Below are 12,172 nucleotides of genomic sequence, written 5' to 3' on the forward strand. Positions count from 1 at the left end.
TGGTCCCTGCTCCTGCCACCTAGCAGTTCGAAAGCACGTCAAAGTGCAAGTAGATAAATAGGTACTGCTCCAGCGGGAAGGTAAACGGCGTTTCCGTGCCCTGCTCTGGTTCGCCAGAAGCAGCTTAGTCATGCTGGCCACATGACCCGGAAGCTGTACGCTGGCTCCCTCGGCCAGCAAAGCGAGATGAGTGCCACAACCCCAGAGTCGGTCACGACTGGACCTAATGGTCAGGCGTCCCTTTACCTTTACCTTTAGGTAGAGATGGGCAGATCCTTCTGGCATATGCAGACGTGATCTAGTGGGTCCTTCTCCTGCACATGTCTGAGAATAAAAGGGCATGTAAGTTAGGAGGGAGCAAGAGCCTCAGGCCCTCTGTGCCTCTCTATGCGGCCCTCAGAACTGTCCCTGGGCCGCTCAGTTCTTTCAACAGGTGTTTGGTTCTGGCAATAGCCAGCAGAGGGCACTGCAGCACTAGGAACAGAGATATTTAAGTTTATGCTGTTCCAGCCAATAATTAATTGCTAGTTTTGTTGTGACTTGAGGGAGTTTCCACAGGGCAGCCTTTTGCAGGCTCATACCTGCAGAGTGAGGGTTGCAGAGAGGTCATGGCATTTCTGCAGTGTTTTCTGTTTGCAAATGCAACAACGAAAGAAGGAAGTCTGGTAACATCTTAAGGGCTAGGCTCCATTATTATGGCATGCCCTTTCATTTGCTAGAGTCTGCCTCATCCATGATCTGAACAAAGCCTACTGTCTAGTAGTAGCAGTAGTAGTAGTAGTAGTAGTAGTAGTAGTAGTAGTAATTATTTATTTATTTATTTATTTATTTATTTATTTTATTATTGTCTCCTGGTAGCCACCAACCATCAAGGGTCACTGAGCAAGAAGAAAACACAATAATACATATCATTATAACACGCAAAACAATAACAGTAAGTGAAAAGTTTTAGAGCTTTTTTAAAATTTTAACCAAAGTTGCTTAGCTTTTTTTAAAAAAATAAATAAATCTCAAAATAATAATAGTGAAGTTCTAGAGCTATTCTTAAGGAAATTCACCCAAAAAGAATTTCCTGGACACTGCAGCGATGTCTACTGTTTCAGACTGCCGTATTCTGGATGTATGGCAGCCCTACTGGAATGCATCTTCCTGTAGGAAAGGTAAGCTCCGCCTCTGTTTGCCTCTGGCCCCGCCCACATGTGTCCCCAGGAAGGTGGTCCATGCTGCAACATGGCTCTTGTGCTGAAAAAGTTCCTCTGCCTTTGATGAACCAGCATGTTCCGATGTAAAGGTAAAGGGACCCCTGACCATTAGGTCCAGTTGTGGCCGACTTGGGTTGCAGCGCTCATCTCGCTTTACTGGCCGAGGGAGCCGGCGTACAGCTTCCGGGTCATGTGGCCAGCAGGACTCTGGCGAAGCAGAGCAGCGCACGGAAACACTGTTTACCTTCCCGCCGGAGCAGTACCTATTTATCTACTTGCACTTTGACGTGCTTTTGAACTGCTAGGTTGGCAGGAGGAGGGACCGAGCAACGGGAGCTCACCCCGTCAAGGGGATTCGAACTGCCGACCTTCTGATCAGCAAGTCCTAGGCTCTGTGGTTTAACCCACAGCGCCACCTGCATCCCTTATGCTCCGATGTAGTAGCGGGGAAAGTCTGTAGTTCAGGGGTAGAGCATCTGCTTTGCATGCAGAAGGTCTCAGGTTCAAGATCAGAAATTCTTCCTATATGCCACAACAGCAGGAAGACTACTCCTCTCACAGAGATGGAAACAACAGGATATTCCGACAATTGAAGAATGGCAGCAGAAAGTATTGGAGTATGCAGAAATAGCCAGGCTAACTGGAAGAATCCGACAGCAGGATGATGAGAAATTCCAAAAAAGAATGGTCCAAATTGATGGTATACTTAGAGAAAACTGTACATAAATAAAGACACTCACAGGACTGAAATAAAACTCATAACGTTTCTTGTAAACATTTGGTTAGATCACAAGGTGTAATGCTGTAATATAATAGGGAGCTGCCTTACACAGCCAGACCTCTGGGGTCTATCTTAGCTCAGTATTGTCCGCACCAACTGGCAGCTGCTGCTCTGCAGGGTTTCATGAAGGGGTCAATCCCCAGCCCTACCGGGAGATGCGAGCGATTGAACCTGGGACCTTCTTGTCGTGTCCCCCCCCAAATAATTTTTATTACTTTTTTTCCAAATATCTCAAACACAATACAGCTTAACAATATTATTCTCCTTTCAATCTATATCTTATCCGAATTAACTTCCCTCCACCCCTCTTCTGGCTTCTCTACATTGCTCTTACTTAAGCGTGATTACTATATATACATTCTGTAAAGTAAAGGTAAAGGGACCCCTGACCATTAGGTCCAGTCGTGACCGACTCTGGGGTTGCGGCGCTCATCTCGCTTTATTGGCCGAGGGAGCCGGCATTTGTCCACAGACAGCTTCTGGGTCATGTGGCCAGCTGGACTAAGCTGCTTCTGGCGAACCAGAACAGTGCATGGAAACGCCGTTTACCTTCCCGCTGGAGCGGTACCTATTTATCTACTTGCACTTTGACGTGCTTTCAAACTGCTAGGTTGGCAGGAGCAGGGACCGAGCAATGGGAGCTCACCCCGTCGCGGGGATTCGAACCGCCGACCTTCTGATCAGCAAGTCCTAGGCTCTGTGGTTTAACCCACAGCGCCACCCACGTCCCTATATACATTCTATAAATGTCTATAATTCCTTAATAATTTTTTGTATTATACTTTAGACATACATTCCTTATTGCCCTATTTAAAACCAGCCATTTGACCAAGGGCATTGTTATGTACTGAAGTTCTCACCCTGGGCCAGCAGGGGGATATTGTAGATAGTTCAGGTCCACATATGCAAAAAGGGATCGAAAGTGACGTTCAGTGATTGGATAGTTACAGAAAGTTGTTACTGTTGTGTTGTAGTGGAGCTCTATCTAAGCAGGCTGGCTGAACCCTTCAGTTCAGTTCTGTTCTGGCCTGTGAATAAACAAGAGCTGTCTGAAGAATCGCTGTGTCGTCTGATATGTTCACCCACAACTTAACACTGGCGACGAAGGTGGGATGGATGGACAACAGAGCCCAGCCAGATGCAGCCACCCTCTGAGCGGAGCTGAATCACTGAGTTGAAACACCGAGCGAAATCACTGAACAGAACCAATTCAGAGCTGACCGTTCTGGCTAGAGCACTGTGTTCCATCCATCGCCCTTCACGCCGGCATCGGAATCATGGCTTCACTTGTGCCTCTACCGCCGTTTGCGCCAGCCCCTGAATCATGGGACTCCTACCTCGCTTGGTTTGACTGCTACCTCCAAGCCAACGAGCTGACAGAAGTATCACAGGAGCGGAAGCGGGGCCTATTCCTCAGCCTCTGTGGGCCTGAGGTGTTTGAGACGGCCCGAGCATTGGTTGCGCCTGTAGCAGTCCAGGCAACACCGTGGGACACGATTCAAGAGAAGCTCCACAACCACTACGCGCCAAAGCCGCCCAAGATTGCTGCCCGCCATGCGTTCTACCACTGGAACCAGGCAGAGAGCGGAGTCAATCAACAACTTCAGTACATAACAGGCATGAAGACTGGGCTCTTTATTTCTGGAGAGATGGCCGAAGCTCGTAGCAGGACACTTGCCTGGCATGCAGAAGGTCCCATTTTGGATCCCCAGTGGCATTTCCAGGTAGAGCTGGGAATATTCCCTGCCCGAAAGCCAGGAGAGCCTCTGCCAGTCAGTGTAAGCAACAGTGAATTAGGAGGACCGAAAAAGCTTCCCCAGCCTGGATTAAACAAACCAGGGAAGTCTGATTTTGCAAACATTAAAAAAGAACAGGATTTCAAGAGGGTATCGCTGAAAAGAATGACTTGAGTGCACTTCATCTTCCTGGCGTTGAGTGCCTCAGCCCTTTGTATGTTTTTTTGAGTGTCGAGAGAGACAGGCACTCGTGGCTGGTTTGATTCTTGAGTGGGTGCAGCAAGGCTTGTTGCTAAGGTTTACACACACACACACACACACACACACACACATTTATTGGTTTTTTTAACATCATTGCCAACAATCATATAACGTAACTTCTTATTTTATACAATGTTTTAGACTTCCGTCAACACCTCTGATGGTTTTCCCTTCTTTATCACTTATTCTGCATTTCTTAATTTCTCTATTACTATTAATTATCATTAACTAATAATTCTCCTCATAGTCTTTCTTGCCATATTTCAGATAGTCCTCCTTACAAAACTTCTTGCAGTCCTACTAGCGTAATCTGTTCATTACAATTACTTTTCAAATAGTTCGTATCTTTACTCCAGTCTTCTAATAATCTCTGGTCCCGCAGGTTTCGAATCCTTCCTGTTAATTGGCTTGTCGCTAAGGTTGCAGATGTTGGGAATATAACAGCAGGGATCCTGCGGTTAGCAACTAAAGGGTTAATTCCGTTGAAAGACAGTGAGCCAAGAGGGGTGGTGAAGGAGGAGGAGGAGGAGGTGTTTCCTAGCAACCAGCCAGAATGCAGTGCTTGAGTTCTGATTGGCTACTAACCCTGCCCTGGACTAGGCCTGAACCCTAAGAAAGAAGATCTCTCCTTCTGCATATTTATATACTGTTTTGTTCACTTTACTTCAGTAAAGTGTGATCCAGTTTCTCTCTCTCTCAACTCCCATCTGCTTTATTCCAGTCACTCCGTTAACAGCAAGATCAAGGCCAGGGTGGTGAGGGAAGAACTTAGGCAGCTACTTTGTACCAGGTTTAACCAATTGCCCATCAAACCCAGTATAGCTTACTCTGACTGGCAGCACCTCTGCAGAGTGATGGGCAGAAAGAAGTCTGCCCTATCCTTTTAAAACTGGGGATGTCAGCGGTTGAGCCTGGAACTCGCTACATGCAAAACTGGTTCTCTGCCACTGAGCTGCAAAGTGAGAAATAAAGTCAGGTTCTAGTCCTCATGACTCTGGATTAAAGGGCTGGCTGAAACAGGAAGCTGCCTTATACCTAGCCACAATATGTCAGGATTTGAACCTGGGACCGTCTGCATGCCAAGTAGATGTTCCGCTGCTCAGCTGCAGTCCTTCCCATCAAAGAATTCAAGAAGTCAGTTGCTTGCTTTTTCCCTTGACCCTAATCAACCACCGGTCGATTTAATGCATCAGCGCTCATGCCAAATAAGCAAATTGGCAACCCTATTGTTCATTATTATTTACTTTACACAAATACACTTTCCTATTGCCAAACCGCTGCCCCCGCCCCCATTGCTTACATAATATAAAAAAAGGGAATGTTTGCTTTCATTGTTGCCTTGGGAAACCGCGGAACGAAAGCAAGCCAGCCCCGGATCTCGCTTCCTCCCACCCTGAGCATTTTTCGTTCCCGTTTCCTTGTCCATACAATACCGGCTACTGTGTTTTCTTATCCCTGAGGACTGCTTTAAGGAAGAAATAAAAATATCGCCCAATTAGGAAGCGCAGGATGTCTTAGCAGGTTGTTCACCCAAGAACCTCCAGCAACAGGGACAGTCTACCTTGCAAGTAAAGTTGGAGGTGGCAGAATGGACAAACGACAGAGGGAGGCCTGTGGCCTTCATGCCTTGTTTGCGAGTAGCCTAGAAGCATCCGGCTGTCCTCTGTTGGAAACAGGGTGCATGGCTTGATGGAGCTTAGCTCTGGCTTTCCATGGTTGTTGCAGCTCCCATCATCTCTAACCATTGGCCATGCTGGCTGGGACTGGTGGGATCTGGAGTCCAACGGCATTGGAAGAAGGTTTAATATATACTGTATTTTTCTCACCTAACCATAAGACGCACCTAGTTTTTATAATAATAATAATAATAATAATAATAATAATAATAATAATAATAATTTATTATTTGTACCCCGCCCATCTGGCTGGGTTTCCCCAGCCACTCTGGGCGGCTTCCAACAAAGATGAAAGATACACTAAAATTTCACATATTAAAAACTTCCCTGAACAGGGCTGCCTTCAGATGTCTTCTGAATGTCAGGTAGATGTTTATCGCTTTGACATCTGATGGGAGGGCGTTCCACAGGGCGGGCGCCACTACCGAGAAGGCCCTCTGCCTGGTTCCCTGTAACTTGGCCTCTCGCAGTGAGGGAACCGCCAGAAGGCCCTCGGAGCTGGACCTCAGTGTCCGGGCAGAACGATGGGGGAGGAGACGCTTCTTCAGATATACTGGACCGAGGCCGTTTAGGGCTTTAAAGGTCAGCACCAACACTTTGAATTGTGCTCGGAAATGTACTGGGAGCCAATGTACGTTTTCAGGACCGGTGTTATATGGCCTCGGCGGCCGCTCCCAGTCACCAGTCTAGCTGCCGCATTCTGGATTAGTTGTAGTTTCCGAATCACCTTCAAAGGTAGCCCCACGTAGAGCGCATTGCAGTAGTCCAAGTGGGAGATAACCAGAGCATGTACCACTCTGGCGAGACAGTCTGCGGGCAGATAGGGTCTCAGCCTACGTACCAGATGGAGCTGGTAAGCAGCTGCCCTGGATACAGATTTGACCTGTGCCTCCATGGACAGCTGTGAGTCCAAAATGACTCCCAGGCTGCACACCTGGTCCTTCAGGGGCACAGTTACCCCATTCAGGACCAGGGGATCCTCCACACCTGCCCGCCTCCTGTCCCCCAAAAACAGTACTTCTGTCTTGTCAGGATTGAACCTCAATCTGTTAGCCGCCATTTTTAGAGGAGGAAAACAAGAAAAAAATTATTCTGAACAAAATGATTTTTGTGGTTCATGCTGTGGCCACGGACATGTGATTTGATGGTGAGTTTGGGGTAGCCCAGTGCAAAAATCCTGAGGATCCATGTGGACCCGTGCTTTGTAACCACGTTTTTGCACCACTGCAGCCCTAGGAAACAGTGGGGGTGTGATTTTTTTGGTGCAGGCTGTAGCCATGGATATGCTGTGTGATCTGATGGTGAACCTGGGGTGTATTTGGGGTGATCCAATGTAAAAATCCTGAGGATCCATGGGCGTTTACCTCCCCGCTCTCAGGCAGCCTCCTTTATCGCTAGCATCCCTTATCTCTCTCCTGATTCCTTACTGATCAGCTGCTTCCTTTCAACACTCCCTTCCCTCTTGTTTGCCTTAGTGTCTTTTCCTTAGCTGGAGCAGTTTTTTGCTCCTCCTTTTCTTCTAATTTCTCTCCTCGTTGCTTTAGTCTTCCTGTCTCCTCTCCTTGCAAGTTTGCTGTCTTTACCTCCCCCCTCCCAGGCAGCCTCCTTTATTGCTAGCGTCCCTTATCTCACTTCCAATTGCTTGCAATCAGCTGCTTTGTTTCAACACTCACTTCCCTCTTTCAAAAAAAAAAGAAGGAAAAAAAAGCATGATCTGCTTTTCTCCCCTGGGCAATTCCACTCCAGGGACCACGCATTTGCTCCATAAGATGCACAGACATTTCCCCATACTTTTTAGGAAGAAAAAAGTGCATCTTATGGAGCGAAAAAAACGGTAATATACAGCTTGAAGAATGGGAAAGGTTGTGAATGAAAGGATAAAATTTACAGCCTGTAATGCTTTGAAAGAGAATATGATGAAAATGATGTATAGATGGTATATTACACCAGTGAAATTCGCTAAAATGTATAAGATAAATAATAAATGTTGGAAATGTAAAGAAAAAGAAGCAACATTTTATCATATGTGGTGGGAATGTAAAAAAGTAAAGAACTTCTGGGAAATGATATATAATGAGATGAAAAAGATGTTGAAATATACATTTAAAAAAAAAACCAGAAGCATTTTTTCTTGGTATTATAGGTCAGGACATTAATAGGCAAGATGTTAAATAGTTTTTATATGCAACAACTTCAGCAGGAGTATGGTTAGCCCAGAAATAGAAACAAGAAGAAATTCCGATGAAAGAAGAATGGCAGACAAAAATAATGGACTATGCAGAATTGGACAAAATGACAGGAAGGATTCGAAACCTGCGGGACCGGAGATTTACAGAAGATTGGAAGAAGTATATGAACTATTTGAAAAGCAATTGTAACCAACAAATTACGCTAGTAGGACTACAATAAGTTTTGTAAGGAGGAATATATGAAGTGCTACAAAGTAGATAAAGAATAGAGATATTGGTTATCTGTTTGTTTGTTTTTTAAATAGAGCTCTTGAGGATCTTTTTGATCTCCTCATGTATTTCATTCCATAATTGTCTTACCACCTTACACCCACACCACATATGGTATAGAGTAAATGATCCTTATGATCCCTTCCATGATTCTAAAGCAAATAATGCAAAGTCCTCAAAAGTTTCCCCGGTGTTCTCTTAACCAAAGGAAGCTTAACCAGGCAGCACCACCCATCTCTGGTACTCAAGGAAGCAGGACGATGTAAAATCTACAACAGGGACAGTCACATTGGAACATCTGCTTGGGGATTTCCCAGAAGGGCTCTCATTCTTGTTTACCCTGTCCTACCCCAATTCCTGGCAGTGATTTTTGCACCACAGACCCAGCCCTTGGCACTCAATTAATTGCCCTCCCAGCCCACATTTTCTGTGTTTAATGGACTCCTTGCCCGTTTCACCCAGTTACGCACAGGCTGGATTTGACTGGGATTCCAGTTTTGATGGTTCCTGCTTGCTCCTCTTTGTCCCTGATTCCACCAGGCACTGGCAGGATTTTGTGGGGAGAAATTTGACAGGGTGAAAAATGAGTATCAGAAGCGCTTTTTTTTTTAACTCTCTTTTTTTTGGGGGTGAGGATTTTTAATTTCGTTTTACTACGTATATAAAACAGGGGGAACAGTTGTGACAACAGACAAAAATGAAAAGAGGAAAGGCGAACTATAAAATAGGCCTGCAGGGTGAGTAGGAGTTGCGCATGGGTTAAAAGAACGAGGTCCAAATAAAGAACATGAGTGTTATTCAATTGTCAAGTGTCGTTCCAGACCTGCCAAGCTTTTCTTGGAAATGACGGTTCCGCTGCATAAAGGAATGCCAACTCATATAAAAAGGCTCTGCAGGTTCTAGTCCTTGTCGCAATCTCAAATTATGAAAAATGTTCTTTGTGATTTATTTTTTCGAGGCAGGGAGAACTGGGCTTTCAATGTATGGTGTGTACACAGCCCAAAATTGGCTCAAGGGCTGAATTGTGTGGATCAAAGGAAGTTGGCTCCCCAAGTCATGACTGGAAAAAAAGTGGAAATTGGTGTGTGTGTGTAAATGAGAGGCTCACTGCCAGTTCCCTTCCCATCTCTCTCTGTGCACACAAACCTATCTTATTCTTTTCTTTCGAAAGTGTCATCCATCACTTTCGCAGTCAGTTGAAATATTAAGTTTCGTTTCCTCATTTTCCCTCCGTTTATTGTTTGCCCAGCAGATTCTCGAGGACTCTGCCTTGGAACGGTTGACTGAGGAAAGAAAAAAACACCTCAAACCACGTTGCAAGAGGCAAACTGGAGGCGTTTCCCCCTCCCCCGCTATTCCACAAATCAGCGTCAGAAGCTGTCTTATGCAGTCAGACCACTGGTCCATTGAGCTGAGTAATGCCTACACTGACTGGCAGCAGCTCTCCAGGCAAAGGTTTCTCCCAACCTTAGTTGCCAGGAGTTGAAGCTCGGACCTTTGATGTACGAATCATATGCTCCCTCCCTCTCTCTCTCTCACTGAGTTATGGTCCTTCCCCTAAAAATAAAGCAAGATTCTAGTCCTCATCGTTCTACCTCAAGATGATGGGGATTGAAAGCAAGTCCCTAGGTTCCTTTTCTCAGGAGAGATACCTAAGTCCAATGAGGAAAGGTTGTAGCATTTGAGACTTTTTAGTTTAGGGGAAAGGCAAGTAAGAGGGGACAGGGTAGTTTCTAAAACACTTTATGGCCACTGTTGTTATTATCATATTAGTATTTTTAAATGCCTGTAACGTTTGCACGGCAAAACAGGCTTTAATTCTATTGCACTTTATCCAGCTTGGAGGTCTGGGGCACTGGTGGGGGGAAACCCCACAATAACCAGCTTTCTGAAAAGGCCGGCTTTCTTTTTCCTTTTTCCAAGCAAGTTTCTAGTCCTTATGGAGAGGAATATAGGTTCGGAAAGCACGTGGGTGACGCCAGTCAAAATCTTAGAAGTCAGAGATTTGAAACAGGTTTCCTGCTGGAGGAAGGGGGACACCCCCCTTGATTTCTCTGCTCATCGCTGCTCATTGCAACACTCCATGATTGGGAATAAATTGTGCAAGCTAAGCAGAACACCAGGCAAAGGTGCTGAATCTGTAAAAAAATTACTGATTTCAGAATTTATTTCACATGCTCCTGGGTACAGATTTTGTGCAAAAGGTTGTGAAGACATTTTGCAAAGTTGGCCAGTGGATAGAGTATTTGCAGCCCTGTGCAACGTGGCTGCGTCATTCGTGGCTCATTCGTGGTGATTTGGGAGCCTGCCAAGAAAACTTTTCCTGGCACATATGGGACAGTTGCCTTGTTACACACCAGTTGTTGGAAGCCTTTTGATCATTCACCATTTTTTATCATCTCAGTATGATCTTATTACTTTATGATCTTATGACCCGCAATTTGCCATGTAATTCCTTTTGAAATGGCAAGAGGTGGTTGTATGGGACAGAAATGTGGTCCGCAGGCTTCTACTGCGTCAGAAAGGTTTTTTTACTTACAAGCACATCAGACTTTTCCACTAAGGAGCTCAAAATGGCCAACGTGGTCTTCAACCTGCCATTCTCCCAACAACCCTGTAAGGTAGACAGGGGCTGGTCTGAGGGCAATTCTCCATTCCATTCCCCTTCAGCTTTCCATTCCCTTCTGCCCCACAGATACTCGGGGATCTCTGGGCACTGAGAATGTTTCTGTTTCTGCCACCCCATCCCACCCAGTTCTTGCTCCACTTACAGGAGTGTGCTGGTCAGTAATCACATTGTTCAAAGTTGGAAGGTAAAGGTAAAGGGACCCCTGACCATTAGGTCCAGTCATGACCGACTCTGGGGTTGCGGCGCTCATCTCGCTTTATTGGCCAAGGGAGCCGGCGTACAGCTTCCGGGTCATGTGGCCAGCATGACTAAGCCGCTTCTGGCGAACCAGAGCAGCGCACGGAAACGCCGTTTACCTTCCCACCAGAGTTCTACCTATTTATCTACTTGCACTTTGAGGTGCTTTCAAACTGCTAGGTTGGCAGGAGCAGGGACAGAGCAACGGGAGCTCACCCCATGGCGGGGATTCGAACCGCCGACCTTCTGATCCACAAGTTCTAGGCTCTGTAGTTTAGACAACAGCGCCACCCGCGTCCCGTTCAAAGTTGGAGTTATCTCTTTATTAGCAAAAGCATGATCGCCACAGATGTGGTTGAGTGTCAGGCCTAATAAGCAGAGCAGCTTATTTCCGGTAGCCTTACCCTGTGAAAATCAGTTGCCGGGACTGAAATCCCTGCCTTTCCACAGCCGTCAGTTAAGTCTCCTACTCCCCAGGGCTTTTTCCAAACAATCGGAGACTGCGCCTGCGTGCAGCCAGCCTCTGCTCCACTCTTTTCATGCCTCTTCTGGTTCTGGGAGACAAGTGGGGAAGGGAGCTTGTCGCAGCGGGTGGGAGAGACACCTGTGACAGCTGTCAAGTGTCCCTTATTTGAAGGGACAGTCCCTTATTCCAGTGCCATGTCCCGCTGCTGTCCCTTATTGATGGATGTCCCTTAAATGATGTCCCTTAAATTTCAAAGGAAGCAGCTCCTCTCCCTCCCTCCCTGCCGGCCAGGGAGGAGGGAGGCTCCAACTGTGTTGCTTGGCTGTGTTGCTCACCCAATAAGAAGTCTAAGAACGACTGGGGGGTGGAGCTTGCATGCCTTGTGTGTGGCTAGTTAATGCAAGCTGAGGGGTTTTTTGAATGCTGGACGCCATTTTGTTGCACGTGCTGCTGCAGACTTTGCAGTGCAAAGCCAGGCCGGGGAGCCATCTTAAGTTGAGGCTGCATAGGCCTTGTGGTGCATGTGATTCAGATTCTATTCAGTTGAACCTCTGGTTACAAAGTTGGTTGGACAGTGTTCTCGAAGCTACCAGCATGAGTTTGACCAGACTGCAGGAGGACAGGAAGACTGGAGTGCCTGGAACAGGTGAGGCTGCAGGTCCCTTATTTTGGCTGCTGGTCCCTTATTTCCAAGGCTGCTGGTCCCTTATTTTCAAATCTGTAAG

At 46.3% G+C, this 12,172-nt stretch overlaps 1 protein-coding gene across 1 annotated transcript in view; it reads left to right on the forward strand.

Moving 5' to 3' along the window:
• Positions 1-12,172, forward strand: part of SLC50A1 (solute carrier family 50 member 1) — a 266,552-nt gene that overhangs the window by 72,737 nt on the left and 181,643 nt on the right. The gene's annotated exons all lie outside the window — the stretch shown is intronic.

The sequence above is a fragment of the Podarcis raffonei genome, chromosome 16 (genome assembly GCF_027172205.1).
Source record: "Podarcis raffonei isolate rPodRaf1 chromosome 16, rPodRaf1.pri, whole genome shotgun sequence".
In the NCBI taxonomy this organism is placed as follows: domain Eukaryota; kingdom Metazoa; phylum Chordata; class Lepidosauria; order Squamata; family Lacertidae; genus Podarcis; species Podarcis raffonei.